Raw genomic sequence first — 20,910 nt, 5'->3', positions numbered from 1 at the left:
GACAGACACCCCACCAGACGCTCAAGTGAATCTGGCTGGTTGTGGTTTTACTGGATTCATTCATTCACTGCCTTCTTTCCTAAATGTGTTGCTAAATCTGACATTTTGGACAGTAAGCCCTTTTATTCTGTCAGTAAGTTGTGAGCTAAAAGATTAGATAAGAGCTGATGTCTCATTTTGTCAAACTGACAGAAAAGAAACAACCATCAGAACTTATAGATTTTTTTTTCTACTGCAGACATGAAAATAATTGATGGTAACCCAGTTTAAAGCTGCTTCTGCCATGTCATATCATGCTGCAAATATTGTCCATCGGTTATGCAACCGATGCTTGGATCATAATTGACTTATTGAATGAAAACGACAAAGATGAAAGTTGGTTTTTCTGCTTCCAGTCAGTCTAATTCCTGCCACTTCTGTCACCCACAGGTCTAGCTTGTGGTGAACCGGAGCACTGTGGCATTAACGATTCTCCCCCCACCCCCGATGCCTGCCTCCGTTTGTGTTCCAGCTTTAATTCACTGTGACAGACTGTCACGGTGTAATGTGACGTGTTGCGTCGCACATGTGCTTTCCGAACGGCACGCTTCTCACACTCAGATGGAGGCACAAAACGCAGCACCTGAAGCTTTGGCAGGTCAAGCAGCAGCAGACATATGGGATGAGTACGGTGACGGCACCGCTCCTATTTGGGCTCATCGACAAGTTGGCCTAAATGAGCATTATCAGACAAGCAGATGTGAAAAACGTTTCTTTTTTTTTAATACAAAATATTGCTGACAGAGAGCTTGGCGGCAGAGTTGGAATAAACAGTGTGTGTTGCATCCCCAGTGTACGTTGTGCTGCACATGTAGCCATTCCTTGCCAGAATATTTATGGTCTATCGTGTTCATCTGTGTATGTTTGCGTGCGTGTGTGTGTGTGTGTGAGCAGGAAAGAGCGTGGATCTAAGAGTCCTGCAGGGGTGTGAGGCAAGAAGCAGCAAGAGGCAGAAAATCCCCGCTGCCTTTGGATTAATGTCAGCAAACAGGAAGCCAGGCATCATGTTATATGTGCATCTGTACTATACAGGAGTTTGTCCCAGATGAATTGCAATTTAGTTCCTCGAATTTAGATTCAGAGCAAATAAACGTTGCTCTTTGTACAACTTAAATGTTTTTAAATAGCTCTCTAATTGAATTTGAAGACTGACCTGAAGTGATGCCTGCGGTGCTCATATGGTGTTGAATTTCTTTTAGATTGAGGCTTGATTTGTTGTGTTTTAAAATGTTTTACTATATTTGATGTTGTCATGCAGGTGCCATTTAAGCAACTTAATGATACTACAAATCTGGCAGTAATCAGGCCTGGTTGTGACTAATACATTTAAACTTGGTTTCCAATAGAATTCAGTTCAATGCAATTAATTTATAATATAGCAAGACAGCAATTATTAGTTTTCCAGATAGGGTAAATTTAGTTTGGATAGCTAAAGAAAATGATATATTTTAGGCTGTTTTTTGCATTTTTCTTTACAAACTGAAGCATCAGTAACAAATGGTCAAAACCAGAAGCAATCTGTAAAGACACTTTTTCACAGCACTTACATCAATATTTGTGCTCTTGACTATTTCAAATTATTTTGAATGCTTTCTCTACATTTTCAATGTCTTTTGGCGGCAAAGCTTTTATCTACAGTAGTACACAGAGTAAAGTTGAAAGGACAAATATAAAAAGTAACATTTTTCAAATTTATGCCATAAAGCTTTGAGTTTGGGATCTTGGAGCCTTCGGAAGTTGCAGTATCAAAAAGAGGCTTTCTTCAGTAATGGAAATCACTGCATGAGCTCAAGCACATAGGGGGAGTACACAGACTGAATGCTATTATTATTTCTACATATGCAAGGCAAAAGTCGACCACAAGAAGAAAAGAAAATCCATAATTTAGATTCAGAAACTCTAATATCTTCCCTAAGCTGGGATAATTTTGAGGTGAGGTGAGAAGTTATTCTCCTTTGGTTTCTCCAATTAACATTAATTTCTGTGTGTAAATAATTATGAGGGTACATTTCAAGATGTTTCAAAAGTGACTTTCACATCTATAAAGTTGGAGTATATTTAACTTGTTTACTTTTCCTAAATACTCCCTTCTATACTAACATTTTATTTAATTTCTTTTAAAAATGAGTTAAAATCAATCCAGAAAATGTTGGATTCAGACTTTCTGCACTTTGCAGCACCATAACTTTGATGCTTTTGATCTCACTTAATATGTTGCCGATTTTCAAAATTGACAACAAAAGGTTCCAGATTGTTGTCACATTTTGTATAGCTACTTGTTAGATTTGTCAGTAAAACCAATCAAACTTCTGTTACATATTTAGTATATAATAGTGAAACTGTCTGAAACATATGAGGCAAATCACCTTGGAATTTAAATGCAACTCAAAAGATTCAGAATCTATGCTTAAATCTGTTAAAGGTTGTTTTTTTTTTCTGACTGTCAGGTTTTTTTCCAATTTGAATTAGTTCAGTTGTTGTGCCTCTTGTAAGACAAACAAAGCAGATTTACCTTTTCTTCCTTCCTTTTACTTGAAAACCACCTAAAAATAATAACAGCAGCAACAATCATAAAAATGTTTTTGAGTACTTGAAAATACTCCACATATTTTTTGAAATTCTGCTGTTGAAATCTAGAGGTTGTTTTTTACCCTTCTGTTTTTTTCTATGTCTATTTGTCAGTGAAAATAAATCTGCATCTACTGTATTTTATTCAGTTGCATTCTCTGGATCTAGTCTTAGTTCTACCCTTTTAAAACCAATAGGCAGGTTTTGCCCACCCTACATTTTCTTGTTTTACACTTTGTGCTCAAACGAGAGGGGTAAATACACATAACATGGAATGTCAAATGCTAAGCAATGTATCTGAAACAACAGAGGCATCTTGTGCATTGGACTAACTTATTTTTCAAATGTAAAATGATTGCTTTTCTGTAAAGTGCTCATCTCTCCTTTGATAGTTTTACTTTGGATACAGACCAGAATATTTAAATGAGATCTTAAAACACTTTGTTGCTAGAATACTCCCAGCGGAGAGATGGCTTAAATGGGAACTGTCACAATAATGCAAACCTATTTAATAAAAAAATAAAAGATTGAGTTGACAGTTTTCCACCTGCAATTCAGCAACAAAGCATTTTATAGCACTTGTTTGCTTTTTTTTTTTAATTCCTCCATTGCAGGTCTAGATATTTGCTCAATAATTCTACCTGAAAGGAGAAACTCACATTGTCTTTGGAGATTTCCATATTACAACGGCAGCACCAATTAACACCATGAAAGATCAGACTAACTCATGGGCAGCGAGAGCCTGTAGATGTAATGTGCACACAAGGTAATGAGAAGCTGCTATGTCTCATTTCCCAACTTGATTCAGCTATAATAGTTTTTTTTTCTGCTAATATCCTTTTCGCCCTCATGCCTCTTAAAGAGGTTGTTCTGGTCTGTGGTGCAGATATTATCCGTTTGTCCATGTGGAAAAGCTTCAGCTCTGGACTTCCTTGCAGGGAACTAGGCACAACGTTTTCTCTAAATACACAACTAGCAATTGCTTTCAACAAATATTAGAAAACTTTTTTCTTCAGCAAGTGTTAAAATTAAGAATACTGAACCTTGACTGAAAAATATTGCAGTTTTATGCATTCAAATGAAACTAAGCGATAAATGCAGATTTGTAATTCAACAGGTACCTTTTCAGCATCAATAAAATAGTTAATTTTTTATAAGCCCTTGTATTGTTCACTCTTTTTTGCAACTTTTAGTTTTTATCTCTCAAAGACCTTTAATTTTCCACAACAATGGCTACTGTGGATGAAAACTTTGAACATCAGAGTGAATTCTTAAAAAGTATTTTGTTTTTTTTGTTTTTTTTTGCTTGAAATGATTGATGTCACATGGTACACTTTAAGCTTGTGAAGGCTGTTAAAGAAAACAGCCAACTGCTCCATCTGTTCCTCTTTCTCCATCCTGACCATGTCCACACAAAACTGTGACCCAGTATGCAAGCTATCCATGTACAGGCCTGGGAGGAAAAGGGCCTGCAGGTCCTCTTTTCATAGCCTCATACTGATGCATTGCTTTAAATCCTCTCATTTATTATTCATATTTGCAGAGGGAAACACTTCTGTTCATCTTATTAGTTTGGACGTGAAAAATCAGGCATTTGCATATGTGCATACAATATCAAGATAATTTAGATGTAAGGAAGCAAAACTTGTATACAGGCTTAAATATTCAGTAATAAGAATGCAGATATAAGGTAATGCCACTGCAAAATAAAAAAAATGTACTTTACTTTTACTGTTTGCTTACATTTCTTACTTGCAGTTGTTCTACTTACAGAATATATAGCGCTGTCAGCAATAACTACATGCTTTGTTTCCCCAACACTTGTCCCTGTTCACACGAGATATTTATTTAGTCACCTTCCTTCACATGTGTTTATTTGTAAATTATCTGTACCTAACTGCAGCACATTCAGCTGTAATCAGATGCACCATGCAAGTCAGCAAGATATAAAAGTGAGCCCATAGAAAGGGCTTCTGCAGTAATTGGTTCTTTTATAATGCAGTGACTTGCAAAAATATTCATGCCAGTTAAATTTACACATTTTGTCATGTCATGACCGTAAACTTCAATGTAGCTGATTTTATGGCAGAATTTTATGCGGCAGAACAAATGGGAGGTGGAAGGATGCTTGCTATGCAAAATTAAACATTGTGTGAGAAAAGATCTAGCAAAAATGTTGCACTATTCATCCCTCTTTGCTCTGATATTTCTAAATAAAAGAAGCGTGCAAACATGAACATGATGCAAGATTGATAGAATGAATAGCATTGAAATGACTGTTCTAATTCTGTCTAGTTGGAGGGAACGTGATCTTTTTAGTGTTTGATAAAAAAGGAATAAAAATCATCAAAAAGATATACATCTGAAGTTGGGCCACATACCTTCCCTGGGGTTCAATATTATGATATTTCTACTTTTTTGCATGATGGCTTCTTTACTACGCCCTCAACATCTCAAATTCTTGTCTTGTGAGTTGACATTTTTGGTGAGCTGCAGAGATCCTGTTTCTTTTCACCAATAGTGAAAGAAGACACACAAATTAGACTGCTGCAAAATATCAATTCAAAGGAATCATGTTCTTTTAATAGAATGTATAAAATAGATTTTTTTTTATACATTAGGTGAAAAAAAGCTTTTGAAAAAGATCATTTAAAAACTAAGGTAATATGCTCAGAGGAAATGATCTGATTTGAAACTAGTGTTTTGCAAACACTTGACAGTGTTTGTCAAGTTTTCAAAAAATTCAAAATGCAAAAAAAAAAAAAAAGAAAAATAATAATGTAATTGTGTTGCAGCATCCTACAAACCATCCTACATTCAGTCAAAACAGTGAGTTACATTGACAGAGAGTGGATGTAGATGCATTGTTGCTTTGTACAAAGCTGTTCAGCTGTGTTTTGTAATTTCACCACAAAAACAGTTAAGATAAATAATAAGGACTAAGATATCATATATAATTTAATTGTGTGTAGTTTTCTGAAGATTTTCTTTAACATTGTTTTTGGTTAAATAGTAGTTTTGTTTTTGTACATTGTATACATGGTATGAGAGATTTATTGGAGGCTGACCATGATCAAATCAAAAATACTTCTGCTTCAAGATGTAATAATGAAAGACAGTTGACGCAGCACACTGAACAAATTATGAAAACGTTTTTAATATCATTTGTTGTTAAAGCAGGTAACGAAACTACCTGCTGACAAGTTGGGTACAAATTGAACTAAGCAGTTCAACCTGAAATGAAAATAATGACTAAGGCCTGGAAAACAATCACATGAATAAAACACTCAATTTTAATGCGTAAACAGAAGGTTTTTTGTAAGCTTTTAAAGAAATATTGGTTCATTAAAATTCCCAGTAGTCTGTAATTTTAATAAATTCTGTTTATTTTACTTTGCAAATCAGTTCTGTTTTTCTTTTTGTTTTTTTGCTGCCGACACACACACTCCTCTTTCTTTTAAGTTGTGTTTATCAAAAAGTATTTTGGAACAAAAGATTTCTGTAATGATGCAGTAAACTGCATCCAAGCTTCTAACTTTTTTTCTGTCAATACCTTTAATGAAGCTTCTGATCATTGTTAAAAAAAGAAAGGGGTGCTGCTGTCAATGGGCAGAACAACAGCGCTAAATGGATTAGTGAAAACACCAATAGTGAGTTTGAGGTTTGAATGAAGCTGAACTCAATTTGCTCAGAAAATAAAATAGTAATTGGTTAGAAGATGGCTTAATTTAAATTCCAGCAATCAAAGCCTGTTTGTCCCTAAACTGCAAAGTGATTTTCAGAAATCAGGTGAAGTAGCTGTTGAGTCATTTGGTTTTAATAATTCCATCAACCGCCTGCAGTTTTGTTAGTTAATATCATTTCATGCTCTGAGGCTATAAAAGTCTCCCCACATAATTGTTGTACCTGCAGGATCTCTTTCTGGCAGTCTCGACTGGCTCCTTTCTGCAAACACTATAATCATTTTAAATCCAGTCCCATGGAAAACAGCTGCCGGGCCCCTGAACTGTGAATAGGGATGACTTCTTGGCAGAGAGAGGGCTTTGTAGATCGTAACAGGTCTAATGCGGTGCTCTCGGCTTCCCCTTGAGCAGACGGTGTCATAATGTGGCAATAAAAAAAAGAGCCATGGCTTCTTTGTGCCACAGAAGTGAACCAGTTCAAGGGTGCACAATCCATCCAGGTGGACACATAACATATTCAGTCCATCCTATGTGTTGGTTTGAGAAAACATATGAGGTATATGTCATATTTATATATGTATATATATATAAATAAATGTATTATTAACCATCATGATGTATTTTGATATTCTGGATGGGGGCAAAATACAATTTAATTGCATAACCCAGATATGGAAAAATAACGCCCTAATATGAATAAAACAAAAATTGTTGCTTAAAAGCTTTCTGCTATCTTTTGCATGAATTTCTATTAAAACATCCTAAAATGAAATACTGTAGTCTTGTCAAAACCTGAACTTAAATTTAAATTCTGTGGCATTATCTTAAACAGATCATGCAAATTAAAATACCCCCCACTGTGGCATTAAATCAGTTCTGTAATGGTGCTTTAATTAGATTAGGCATGTATTTTATATACTGGCCCTATCTTAGTTTGAATTGATCTCCATGTCTAATAAACAAAAAGATTTAAAAACTACATTTTGTACTTAGTTGGTTTATCAATTATGACATTAAAATTTCACTGATAGTCTGAAACAAGCAACTGAGACAAAAAAAAACAAAACAAACAAAAAAACATTATGATGGAATAAATTTCTAGTTAGGTACATATTTTCTCATGGCACTGCGTGTAGTTTTTATGCTACCGAGTTTGAAAAAGAAGAGATGGTGGAAATTTTCTGCCACAAGTGCCCTTATTAGAAATGTCAGAATTTCAGCTGAGCTTACTCAGCAGCTCCTCAGTATGTATGAACAGAACGCTTCTTTGAAGATTACGCCATGGCTCTGAGTGTGATGATCCCATTTCCAAGACTTCTGTGGAAATGTGAGTTAGCTTCTAAATATGCCATCCTCTTGGAAAATAAGTGAGAGCGATCATTTATCTTTGATATTCTGCACTCATAATTTATTTTTTTGTTTTGTTTTTGAGATGCTTATAATTCATTTTTGGGCTGACAAATATTTATTTGATGTTATTTCCCGTTATTATCTTACAGTGAAATATAGGCAGAGAATGGAGAATTGCTTTAAATAATCAGTTGTTGAAGTGGGTAAGAGACGTCTCGCTAGCAGGCACAATATGGTGGGTTCAAAATGCCCCTGTGACAGACGGCGTCATTTTATGTCTGAAAAGTGTGGTACAAAATCCCAAAACTGCTAGTGTGCAAAATGGTGAAAAGGAAAAATGATCAGAGCTCATCAAAAAACACTTTTCTTATTTCAAACCATCTCTTAATTTGTGTACACGGCAAAAGCATAACGACTCTGCTACTGCACTTTAATGAGACTTATTGTGTGGTTTTAATACTATCAGACTTCAAAATGTTTTCACATATTTAACATTCCATGCATTTTCTCCTCCCTCCTGTGCACTCTGTCCAGGTGTATCAGGAGAGTATTTCGAGTAGTGTGATAACAAGTCAAGCAGGAGATCTCCAGCTGCAAACTGCATGTACAAATGGTCAACTTTAGACCAAATCTGCACCACTTTTTCTTTTTTTCCCCCACTCTCATCTGCTAATGTATGGGTTTCATTCATAAATTTAGCACTTACATTTTTTCTTTATGTCACATCTTCCACAAAAATAGGCTCCTCAGCTCCTTCTAGTTAATATACAGTAACAAGTGAAAATCTGCATGGGGCTGACAGGTCCTGCTTGTCTTCCATCAGTCATTCCCTGAAAGCTAATTGCAGTAAGTTTCTTTTCCCAACCAGTGCTCCTTCCTAATGAAAGTCCCTCCCATTGAGATAAAATGAGATTGAATTTGCTAATATCCTATCTTCCAATAAAACCACTGATTTTCTGTTCTATAGCCTTCATACAAAATATCCTTATAATAAATGTGAATCTCAGTGATCCTGGCAGACATTGTACGTCTTCATTTTGCAGGAAGAGGCACATATTGTTTAAGATTTTCTTTTTTTGTAACACTGCCATTTTGTTCCTCTTTTTGTCCAGGCACTGATTTCCCACTTTAAGACACGAACGCTGTTTTTCTCATAATGTTTGAATGGACAGCCATTTATATCCCTTGAAATCCACACATTGTCATTTTATAGCCACAAACTTAAATGCAATTAACTGGGATATTACATGAAAAATGAGTATAACGTAGTAAAACCTTTGAATTGAAAAGAAAAGGATGAATGTTTTTTCCGTTTTTGTAACAAAGAAAAATCTTAAAAGTGTGGCATGAATAAATATCGATGACATTTATTCTGATATCCCCTGAATATAATATAAATATAATCAAGTGCAACAATTGTCACCAGAAGTCACCTAAATATTCAAGCAAAAAACAATATCGTGGATAAAATGGTGGAGATCTTTACAACATTGTAATGTTTCGCAAATAATTGTTCAGCCTGTCATCTGAAACCTGAAATGCTGAAAACAAACAAAAAAAAAAGTTGCTGTCCATCTCGACTGGCAGGCTACCATGATAGGAATTCAAAGCTCACGTGGAAGAATCTGTCAGCAGGACAACTATTAATCGAGCCTTTACTTGATTGAGCCTTTGTGAAAGAGTGCCAAGACGAAAGTCACTGAGGGAAAGCCAGAAAACTTCCAGTATGCAATTTGTTCCATGCAAACCTGGTAGTGACAGTATTATATTGTGGGGATCCTTTTCTACAGCAGCGAAAGATAAGTTTTCCATAGTTGTTGGGCAGATAGATCAAACTAAGGAACAGACTTTAGATGAGTGCAGATACTCAACCAGAGGTACAATCAAATGGTTTATCAAAGCATATTCATAAGTTAAAATGTTCTTAATTCAATTGGGGGAACTCTTGAAAGATGATGAATACAGATTCTCTAATACAATCTGACTAAGATTTAACTATTTTTGCAAAAGAAATAGTTCAATCTACTGCATTCTATTCTCCCAAAGACTTGCTGCAGGTATTATGGCTACAAATCCTCAACTCTGGGGAAATGGATACTGGTACATATGCATGCCACAGTTTTCAGATTATGCATCTTTTGCATTGCTCAATACCAAAAAAATTGCTAAATCCACCGAGGTTCATGACTAACCAAAGAAAATCTGAAACACTTCAAGCCAATATGACAGCACAATGCACCACATTTCAAAATCTGTAAAGCTCTGTGCTACATTTGTCTATTTGGCATTGGTGGTGTAGTTTTTTTTTTTCTAAAGGTAAACAAATGTAAATAACCACATGTTTCACTCTGAATCCTTAATAAGAGAATTAGATAAAACACTCAGTATGTTTGTTATAATTGCCTTGCGCCTGCTGCAGCTATGATTGCATACAGAATGTCTTCAACTCCTATGAGACTGTGGAAATCCTCAAATTATTGAGGTAGAGAATTATACAACAGCTGCTCTGTTTAAAAAGAGGACACTCGTCTTTAGTAGTGTGCATTTTAATAAGCACAAATAGCTGTGACACAGAACAGTTACTCTGCAAAATGTTTCACCCCAGAGGGCGTAACCAAAAGAACATAAACACTTCATGAGGAAGGAATTGCAATTTGAGTTGAAACTTCATTTAAAAAGAAAACAGTAACAGAAAGTTATTCTAGGCTCCAGGCCAATTAGCAGTAGTGGTATTGTTTTAAATGCAGTTTTACCTACATTTTTCAAAGTTGCTGTTAATTTGCCTTAAGCAAATCTCCATTGTTTTCATTTTTAATTGCATAGAGTAATTTTTCTTTTGTGAACCAATAGTTGTTCAGTTCACTACTGTTTTGTTTCAGTTCACTACGGTCTTTTTTCAATATAGCAACAATTTACTGGTAACTCTACCACAAGGTGGTGATAATGCACTAACTGGTTGCTAAAATATTACAGATGAAATGAAAAAGAAAATCTACCTCAATGGCTGAGCATCTATTACTGGTCTTTTTCAGTCAGGGCAACAAAGTATAAGAAGAGTGTTAACGCTGGATGATACGATACCATTTATGCCAAAACATGCTGAATCAAAGTTCACACAACATAGAGTAAAAATGACAGTATTTAATGGTCGATTGTGGCTTTACTTTGTTTATTTTACATCATACTGTATATTATTTTTTCTTTAATGTGACCAGTTCTTCTCTTCAGAAACAAAAAACGCTACAGCCTTTTCTGCCGAGAAGATTACTAAAATTGTACTATTGTCTATTAAAATGAAATGATAGAGAATATTACTAGATAACTTGGCAACATTTACTTAGTCATGATATTCATATTAAATGATATAATAAAATAGCTTCTGTATGCACACAGTAATACCATTTAAGTAGCACTACACATGTTGATATATGTTTCTGTCTAAATAATAACCCTGAGCTATCTGTAAATTGGATCACAGATTTGTGATGCCATGATTTTATTGCCATCATAGCTACCTTTGTTTTTTACTGTGCCAGAAGTAATCCTAACAGCAGACTTTTGAAATTGCTGCACTCTCTCTGTACCATCTCACTAAAATAAATTTAAAACCAAAAAAAAGTTCTCCGTTCAAGAAATACAAGATGACTTGAGGAATTTGGAGTCGTAAAAAACCAAGTGCACCCTGTCTAAATTATAGGGTAGTAAAGTATAAATGTGGCTCTCTTTATAACTAGAACATTGCATCTTACCCAGTGAAGACAGTTGATCCTAAATGTTCAGTTGTAGGACCAGTTTCTTCTCTATTTATGAAACGTTTTTTGGGAAAAGGCCTGGTTCAGCTAATGTTTGCTTTTATGCAGATGATACACTTAATTATAAAATGGCATAACCTTTATGAGTAGCAGAAGACTCTCTTTGACTTGTGTTTAATCCTTTTTCAAAGTTCTCTTTTCCAAGCTAATTTTATTTCTTAATGTCAAAAAGACAATATATGTTTTCACAAGATCCTGCTTATTACTTTACAGATACTACTTTCGATGGAACCCTTCTAGAGTGGGTTGTAAATGTATTTTGACAGCTGACTTGACTTTAACCAAACCCTTGGTTGCCTCTTTGATGTACTTTTGAAAGCGCTTAGATAAAAGTTGGATTTTTAGGTAATTTTTTGTTTCAGAAATGTTTTTTGCTAGACAATTCCATCCTCATCATATTTAGACTACAGTAATATAGTTTACATGAATGCATAAAAAAAAAAAAAAAACTTTATAAGGTAAATCCTGCTGCTCAGCGCTTTGATGCAAATACAAAACCAAAGAGTCATAACTGCTATTTCATGAACTGGTTCATTATTTCTTGGGAGAACTTTAAACTTTTCTACACATGAAAACAGTACAGAGGATGTGTCTTCCTTTTACCATGACTAGCTGACTAGCATGTTTAACATTTCATCCTGGATTGCATTAAAAGTATTGTAATTAACTTGCTTTACTTAGCTTTATCTGTCTTGGTATCAAAGTGCACAGCCACTGGAAGGGAAATGAAAGCTTGTGTTTAGGCTAATCGCTCCACTCTGAAGGTGCCATTTTCTGAAGAATGATGACGAATTTCCCCCATTTCCTGTTTCTCTGTGTTGCAGCGCTGCCAGTTACAGAGAGAGGGAATATCCCCCACGTCTCTGGAGAGTGCAGACAACAAGCAAAACATTGTGACCAGTCAACTTCAAGCACTAGTGGACACTGAAAAAAAGCAACAACCGGACGGGACCTCGAACAAATTCTGAGAAGCAGGGACGAAAGCTGCTGTAACATGTCAGTAAACAAACCCTCAAAGGGTTGAGACCGGATTTGGAAAAAAAGAGTAAGTCGTGGCCCCAAATGATTGCCTTAATTACACATATATAAATGTATGGAGTGATGATACTAAGAGACTTATAAAATTTAAAGATGTTTTCTTTTGATGTGAAAAAGTGTCTTGTAAGGAACAGATGTGAATATTTTAATATGATAGAGATGTTCGGTTGTAATGTCGACATTACGTTTTAGCTGGGTCAGCTTTGTAGACATCATAGGTTCTTAAACAGTATGTTGGCTGTCTGCTCTTACGCGGCCAGTACAAATTTATTTTTCTTGTTTCATATTGTCAACAGAACAAGGCTGGCCTGAGTTGCTGGCAACAAAAATCTTGATTTATATTCATAACACAAGAAAATCCTCATTTAAAAGATGTATAAAGTTATGGGAGAGAACGCAGCACACTGAAATACATTGGATCAGTATCTTCTTTCATCAAGATCCACTTACACTAAAGCAAAGATGTCAGTCACATAAACACCTGTCATGAATATCTGCCACATTCACTTTCTATCAGGGTGAAATGGCAGACGAAACTCGGCGAGCTTTCACCTTCCGGTTTATTGATGAGATAAAATACTTTACTCTTTTTCCTTTTTTTTTTTCTTTTCTAAGATTCAAATTTAGAGCTGACCAGCTGCTTTGCTGATATGTTTCACTCTGAATTTACTGTATGCAAAAGTAACATGAACATGTGTTCTATATTTTTTTAAACCTAGCCTTGATAATTACATAACCAAAGGTGAAACCCTGAATTTATTGTATGTTGTGGACTTCTGAAAAACGTTGTGATATAGATCCACTCCGTTTAGGAGGGGGATTAAAAAAAATGTAAATATCAGACGTTTATACATGTGTGTCCGAAGATGTGTTGCAGGTACAGTAATTTGAGACTTTTTTTTTAACTTTCTTTGACTGTTATGACCATCAAGAATCAGTTTGTTTTGTTGAAAACATGATAAAAATCACATTCCTCATGTTGTTACTAATGCTGCTCAAAGATTCTTCATTGCTGTTGATTTTTTTCTTGCATTTTAGATTTTGTTTTATTTTGTAGAGTTTGCCGATCATTGTGCAGCTTTATCTGAAAACCGTTGGACTTAGTTATATCTCTTAGACCTGCAATGTTGCCTGTGAATGAAATGAGTAGAAAAGTCAGCTGCCCTACCAGTAGTAAGTAATAGCTCTTTTTTTTTATAAAGACAGTGTTTTATTTCTTTATATTTTCCTTTTCCATACAGTGTTAGTTACCCTGGCACTTAAAAGCTTGAATTTAGACTTCTTAAAGTTAGTGTTTCCTAAAGAAAATCCAAAGTTCACATTCCTGCTCTTTCTGAGAATTTGTATTTGTACTTGCCTCTTAAATTGTATCCCTCAGAAAAAAAGAAAAAATGTTTACTGAATGTTCCAAATATTTCCTTAGTGTCAAAAAGCTTGTAACCAAGAAATAGTTTTAAAATAAATGTTAGGTAGTTTACAAAGGAAATCATTATGGTGAAGCTGTATATTAAGACGTAGACAATTATTTTATTGTCTTTTTGTTAATAAAAGTATTTTTTTTAACCAAGACCCTAGGTTTTATTCAATGAAGAGAAAATGGATTACTTCTCCAAAATACAAATGACATAAAAATAAAATATGAAAACAGCAAGAGAGTGTACTATACAATATTGAGAATTTTCTTCCACTGAAAAATGAAAAATTTAACATTGGTCCAGGTATAGTTAATAAAAAGTGAGCAACATGAACAATACTAAGAAACATTTTCTGTCATAAATATCTGACATGAAACTTTAGGGTTATGGTGTTGGCACTGTTTGCTTCTGCCATTGTTTATGTCTGGATTTCACGCGTCTGATAATATATTTGCCTGTCAGAATATTATTGGTGATTGGTACATTATCACAACAGTAATGCAGAGGCTCTAATGCAGGTTTAGTCTGTTATGGTCACTTCAGATTAAACTGTATTTTGGCAAAAAAAAAAAAAGTCATAGTTGTGAATTGTGAGACAAAACAGTTTAATCTGAATCAGCAACAAAATAACCAAAATGATGTCATGATCATTTCAAAATTTAAACGTTTTAAAAGTTGAAATTTTAAGATAAGTATGTCCCTCAGTTTGTGTAAAACTTGTGGAAAGTTATGATGCAAAATCAACTTATTTCCTTCATTAAAAGGGAAACGATCTGCCTTATAAACAAGGCACTAGGCTGACATTGTTTTAAATAAACATGATGGGAAATGTTTGAAATTGAGATAAGAACAATTTCCAGTTTTGGATAGAAAGTGTAATTTGTCCAGTCTAACTATGAATATGCTCATGTATAAAATTATTTTTTATTAGTGTTTGGGAATTTAACAACATTTACCAACTGATGATTTGATCCATTTAAAATGGTTTATTCCTACTCAAATAAAACTTTGTTAATCAAAATGTTGACAATAATTTTTACCATAAATGTAATATTTGAAAAATCACTTATGTTTACATTCACTTTATGTTCCCAATGGGAATTCTCTGAACTTCAGCTCCAAATAGCAAATGAGAAGCTGATTTTGAGGGGACATTTAGCCAGTATTGTATTCCCCATTCAGGAGTGTGGAGCACAAACCGCAGCTTCAGCCTTGAGGAGAGGAACATACCTACTTTAATATGGCTGAGAAATATTGCACATAGTATTATTTAAAAGAAATGGGCACCTAATCGATGACTTGTAGAACAAAATCACAATCAGGGTAGCATTATATTTAACTGGGTGGCCATTCGAGGTGTGCTACAGCCAAGCTGTTTCTTAAAAGCTAATATTTCGCGTATTTCTCATTGTTTTGAATGACAACATAACCAGGGTGTAAAAATATGTTCAGAATTGACTTTGTTCAACTGATCTTGTCAGATTATGCATCTCCAGCGTGAGCCGTGTGACACCAGTATTGGCTCCCTAAATCCCATCAGCTCTGTCGAGGAGCAGGACATAACCTGAGGATTGAAATCTGAACATTTGCTCCCCAGGTGCTTAGAGACCTTAAACGATGATATCACACCGACACTAAACTGTGCCTGGGAGGTACCTACTTAACACATCTTAAGGTACAAATGATTCAGCTATAGCTTCGTTCGCCACAGGGGAGGTTAAGCCTAAGAGTAACATGCCCACAGGTTAGGAGATTCAGCAAGAACATGACCAGCCTGGGAATTGATCCTCCAGTCAAGCGGAACAAACAATCTGGATAGCCTCTAACCGATTTCCTTTATCTGTGAATTAAAATAATTTATCAGGCTGTGGGGCTGCAGCGGCACTGATGCATGGCTCACTTACACCTGCTTTAATAAGCGGTAGAGTTGTAACAAAGAGAGGGTTCATGCTAAGTCATGCAAAGGAGACAGAGCATCCCAAGGGCTGATAGTGACTTTGGGCTGCAGGGAGCAAAAAGCATAGACGCTAAATTAAAAGGAGATATTTATCCAGAACATCTCATGAGTGGAAGATGAATATGATTTTGTATGCCAGTGCTGCTAAATCATCAGCGTAATTAATGATAAATGGTGTGACTGAGCAAATAATCCAATAAGGTGTGAAGGCTGAGATGTAAACATCTTAAATCAGAAAGACTATCAGATGTTAACTTAATAGATTTAAATTAATAAGTTAAATACAAAAAAACACCTTGTTGAGGATTGGTTTAACAATCAGAAAAAAATTTGTTTTTTTCCTGCTGAATAAAGTTTTTATATTTTCCTTGAGAAAATTTATAGGATCCCAGAGTGTTATTTAAATATTTAATTGTGACAGTCATAAACTGTCAACAAATAAAATAAAATAAAAATGATCCCAAATGATCAAAAGGAAATCATGAAAATGTTATGTTTTTGCCAGAAATTTAAATATGCATAAATAATGCGATAAGGTTTTATTTTGTCTTAAATAAACTGACCAAATGAGATGTTTTCATTTTACACAGCCAGCTCTGTAACCTGCTCTAAAACGCCTTACTATTGACATTCTCTACAGCAGATGGACTGCATGAACTCAAAGTACTGCATTAGTCTGAGTATAAAAGCTAATGTAACAGCCTCAGAGAAATGTTGTCTTGACACCAGAATAAAACCACACCTGCCTGGAAAGTCTTCTGAAATGCAAAATGGCGACACAAGTTGAATTTGTAATGAAGTACTGAAATACAACACTGTTTGATCGGAAACCTTTCACATTGCTTTTAAACAATTTATCTCCCGCAGAGCAGAGTCACTGCTGCAAACACTCTTCAGAGGCTGGATGCATGCATTTAATCTATCTGAATTCATATTTTAAAAAAGCTATTTATTAGTTTACTAATGAAGGAGCTTACTGCTAAAGCATCAGTCAAGTAAAACCTTCTGGGACATGTTTGAAGCTATGGAGAAAGCAGTTGACTTTTTCCACAGAGTGCAATATTTTTATGAAATGAGGAGCACAGGATAGAAACGGTGAGCTAATGTGTGGTTTGAAAACAGAAGCAGTAATGAAAACAGAAGCATATCTTATCACAGCACCTGTCCTCAGCCCTTTGAGTCTGCTTAGCTTCGGTGTGTGTACTGAGGCTAATGTGAAATAAATTAATTACACTGGCCTCCCTATGTCAAGCTTTGAGATTTCCCTCTTACAAGAAATGATGAATCAAGTGGGTTTGTCCCTGTGGACGGGAATAAAGCGACACAAACCGCAGCTAGAGTTACTAAGCCATTAGTCTAAGAAAAGCGAGAAATATCAACTGCTTGCTGACTTAGAAAATTGTGTTTTTGTTTTGGCTGTAAACTGAGTTTCTTTAATTGTGGGTCAAATAAAAAGCAGCTGGAGTACATTGACTCTAGCAGTTAGGGTGGTCAAATTTACAAATCTTTTCAAAATTTGAAATATGTTGGGAGACAGCACAAATAACAGTGGTACCTTGAGTCACTACTAAACCGAAACAGGTTGCAATTATAATGCAGTTTGTTCAAATGCCTTTTAAAAGTATTCTAATTCTTGAACTTTTTCAGATGTTACATTACAACCACAATCATGTTTTTATTTTTTTAACGGTACATCTGGAAAGTGTTCACACTGCTTCACTTTTTCCATATTTTGTTATGCAGCAGCCTTATTCCATATTGTATTGCAATGATCTCTTTTCTTAAAATTCTGTACACAAATATCCCACTATGATAATGTGGAAAAGAAAAGAAAAATGTGTTACATTTAGTTGATTGGACTTGATTTGGAAAGGTACACACCTGTCTATATAAGGTCCCATAGTTGACAGTGCAGGTCAGAGGTCAAACATGAAATCAAAGGAATTGTGTGAAGACTATGATTGTCTTGAGGCACAGAAAGATTGTGAGAGGGGCCTTAGTCGAAGAGGTGATCTTTAAGCATCTCTGGATGATGTTTTTCTGAAAATGAAACCTGACGGAGCTTTAGAAGAGCTGAAAAAGAAGAAAGAGCCAAATTGACTATAAAGACTGTTGTGCTGAGTTTGTGTCATTGCTGCCAAAAATGTCAGAAAGACTGAATACTTATGTAAATATATATATATTTTTTTCTATTTCTAACATTCACAAATACCTCCAAAGCTTTTTTTTCCACTTGTGTGTAGAATTTTGAGGAAAGAGATTCATTTATTATAATTTGGAACAAAGCTGAAACAAAATGTGGAAAAAGTGAAATGCTGCTGTGAATGCTTTCTGGGTATTCTGTAACCGGAATTCAGTGGAATTAGATGGAAAATGTCTGTGCACATCAATTTTCAAGACTTTTCCTAAATTATGTAGGTCTGGAGTTTGACTGGGAAATAGTAACACATGGATATACTTGGATCTTGTCCATTTTAGCTCTGGCTAAATGTTTAGAGTCATCTTGTTAGCAAGTGAACCCCCATCTAAGTCGTCTGCAGCCTTTAACTTTCTGGGACTGGCCTGTATTTGTGTTTCACATCAACTCTTACCAGCTTCCCTGTTCCTGCTATAGAAACAGCAGGAACAATAACATGATGGTGTCAGCACCATTGCTGACCATTTTTCAGCAATGGTGAAAAATGGTCAACTTATAAGTTAACTTATAAGTTTCCCTTTTTGGGAAATGTATAAGTTGTGTTGATAGGAAGTTAATTGTTTCCAAATCTGGCATGCTTTTGGAACCAATTAATTTCCATCATTTGAGATCTTTTCAGATTTTATTAGTTAAAAAAAAATCTATGGAAAACCATAGATCCGTTTCCTCCACTTGACAACTGTGAAAAAGTTCAAGGAACTGGAATACTTTATACTCACTATACTTTTTACAAAAAAAAAAAAAAAATCACTTCCATGACTTAATTTACATGCATTCAGCTTTTTTCTCTAGCTGTAAAATTAGTTTTTGTGCACATGTGCTGTTGAAGCTGTAGCAGATGTTGCCTTCGTTTAATTGCATTTTGTCTATTAGCATGGTTTTTCATTTACAGACTGAGAGCTTAATGAAGGAGGGCCGGTGTGTGCAAATGGTAGAAAGCTGCACACATAGTAAACACAAATGAACAATGTATATTTTTACTTTTTAATCCAAAAAGAAAAAAAGTGGGACAAGCAAACCAATAATCATCACTTTTCTATGCAAACTAGTGCAGTTTGGTCAGCCAAGGCTACAATCATATTTACATTATGATTGAAATCCAGCATATCTATCGTCATTAACAATGATTCTCACGGTCATTTTGAATGCCCAGAAGTAAACAGTTCTTAAGAGATTGCTGCAGATGTTCTGTGATGGAAATTATATCAGTTTGTGGGACAGTAAAGGTGGTGGGTGCATTTACTTTCAGTGTTCCTACTTCACCTGTGTGTGCGCCTAATAATCAAACTGTTCATTTGCCACCATCACTCATAAAAAAATACCATCAATGAGCAACAGAAAAACAACAAAATGAGTATTAATGAACTTGTAAAATACTTCTACAGTTCAGGTGTTGAGAATTATCCATGTGCGTTTTGCCCAGCCTTGCTTTTATTCTGCATGATGCTTTGTTTTGAGAAATATGCATTCTAACCCAAGGTATGTTTGTATTCTTTTCCAACGAGGGTGCTCCTCTTCTTCCCTTTCTCTGTATCTCTGGAGCTCGTCACTTCTGACCTTAATTCTCCTGTTCTGTTTCCTTCATTTTGTTTTGTTATGTTTTTTTGGCAGGGTAAACCTTCCAACTTCTGGATTTTCTACATTCATAACATTTTGTAGACAGCAATATGAGATGTGATTGAAAATGGAATATGTGCAATGTTGATTAAAGAAAAATATAATATATTCAATAAAAATTCAGAAAATAAAACAGTTTTAAGATGTCTTTTTGGAAACATTTCAATTCCGTGCCGTTTGTTGTTTGAAACAGATTTAGTCGGAACATCAAAATGCCACTGATGCTGATGAAACCCAGAGAAATAACCTAGTCTATGCAACTATATTTGTCTGACACCTAAAATATTTAATCCATGGTAGTCTAATAAAAGCAGTTTTCAGAATGGTTTCATGAACAATTTGCTGACTACCGAACTGTCGACGAGTAATCCATCAATATACAATATCTTAATTAGCTAATATCGAGCAAGGGGTGGGGAAAAGAACTGATTTATCCAACTTTCTATTCATCTGCTATACTCATTTGTCATCTTATTCATATCCAAGATCAGATCACAGGGGCAACAAATCCAGGACAGGAACAGACATTTGTCCTCCAGAGTGATTCTCCTGCTCATTTTTTATCTTAAAGTGTTCCCAGGGTACATGGGATTTAGAGTAATGGCAATTACTTTAAGAAATTGCTTTATAAATAGCCACTGCAGCAAATTAGGGGATTTATCAGATGCTATCGAGTGACAGTAAAATTCTAGTGTTTTTTGTCAATCCCCAATCACTCTATTGAGTATCTAAGTGTATTTGGTAGCATAAAAAGTCACTGGCTCTGGCAACATTTCAATATTGCCTCTCTATGCATCTGAAATAGTCAAGCTGTAACAAGTTCACTTGTGCTTTAATGGCTCACAGACATGTGAATACCATTACTTAATCCTAGATGATGCAGATGCTCTGTCTGCACATATGAAGATGAACTCACATCAGCATGTGGAATGCTTGTAGCTCCATCTCATTGCAGGCTGATATATTTTCTGATTGATTTAACTAGTAATCATTTCCACACTTGTGAGGTTCAAACTCTGCATAAAGCACCAACTGTTTGGACTGAGATGATCAGCTGATCCTTAAATATGGGAAAATATAGCAAAGTCAAAGCACACATATGTTTTTCCTTACGATCTTACAGCAGCTTGCCCTTGTCCAGGCAGCTGCGTTTTAGAAAACATGTTTTATATAATCTGATAAGTTTATTACTCGAGTCTCTGTAATCAGGTCTGGCTTATAAACTTGATCTCAG

The 20,910-nt window shown here is 35.1% G+C and overlaps 1 protein-coding gene across 1 annotated transcript in view; it reads left to right on the top strand.

The window, feature by feature from the left end:
* kcna4 (potassium voltage-gated channel, shaker-related subfamily, member 4) overlaps positions 1-19,809 on the top strand; it is a 59,707-nt gene extending 39,898 nt beyond the window's left edge. The window contains exon 2 of the mRNA XM_014978620.2: positions 12,277-19,809. The gene's annotated coding sequence lies outside the window, so the exon portion shown is untranslated. The remainder of the gene's footprint in view (positions 1-12,276) is intronic.
* Positions 19,810-20,910: the final 1,101 nt, after the last annotated feature.

This window comes from Poecilia mexicana, unplaced genomic scaffold (assembly GCF_051168715.1).
Source record: "Poecilia mexicana isolate PSO_F unplaced genomic scaffold, ASM5116871v1 scaffold_3, whole genome shotgun sequence".
In the NCBI taxonomy this organism is placed as follows: domain Eukaryota; kingdom Metazoa; phylum Chordata; class Actinopteri; order Cyprinodontiformes; family Poeciliidae; genus Poecilia; species Poecilia mexicana.
The sequence above is the reverse complement of the archived record's forward strand: the minus strand, read 5'-3'. Positions and strand labels throughout refer to the sequence as shown.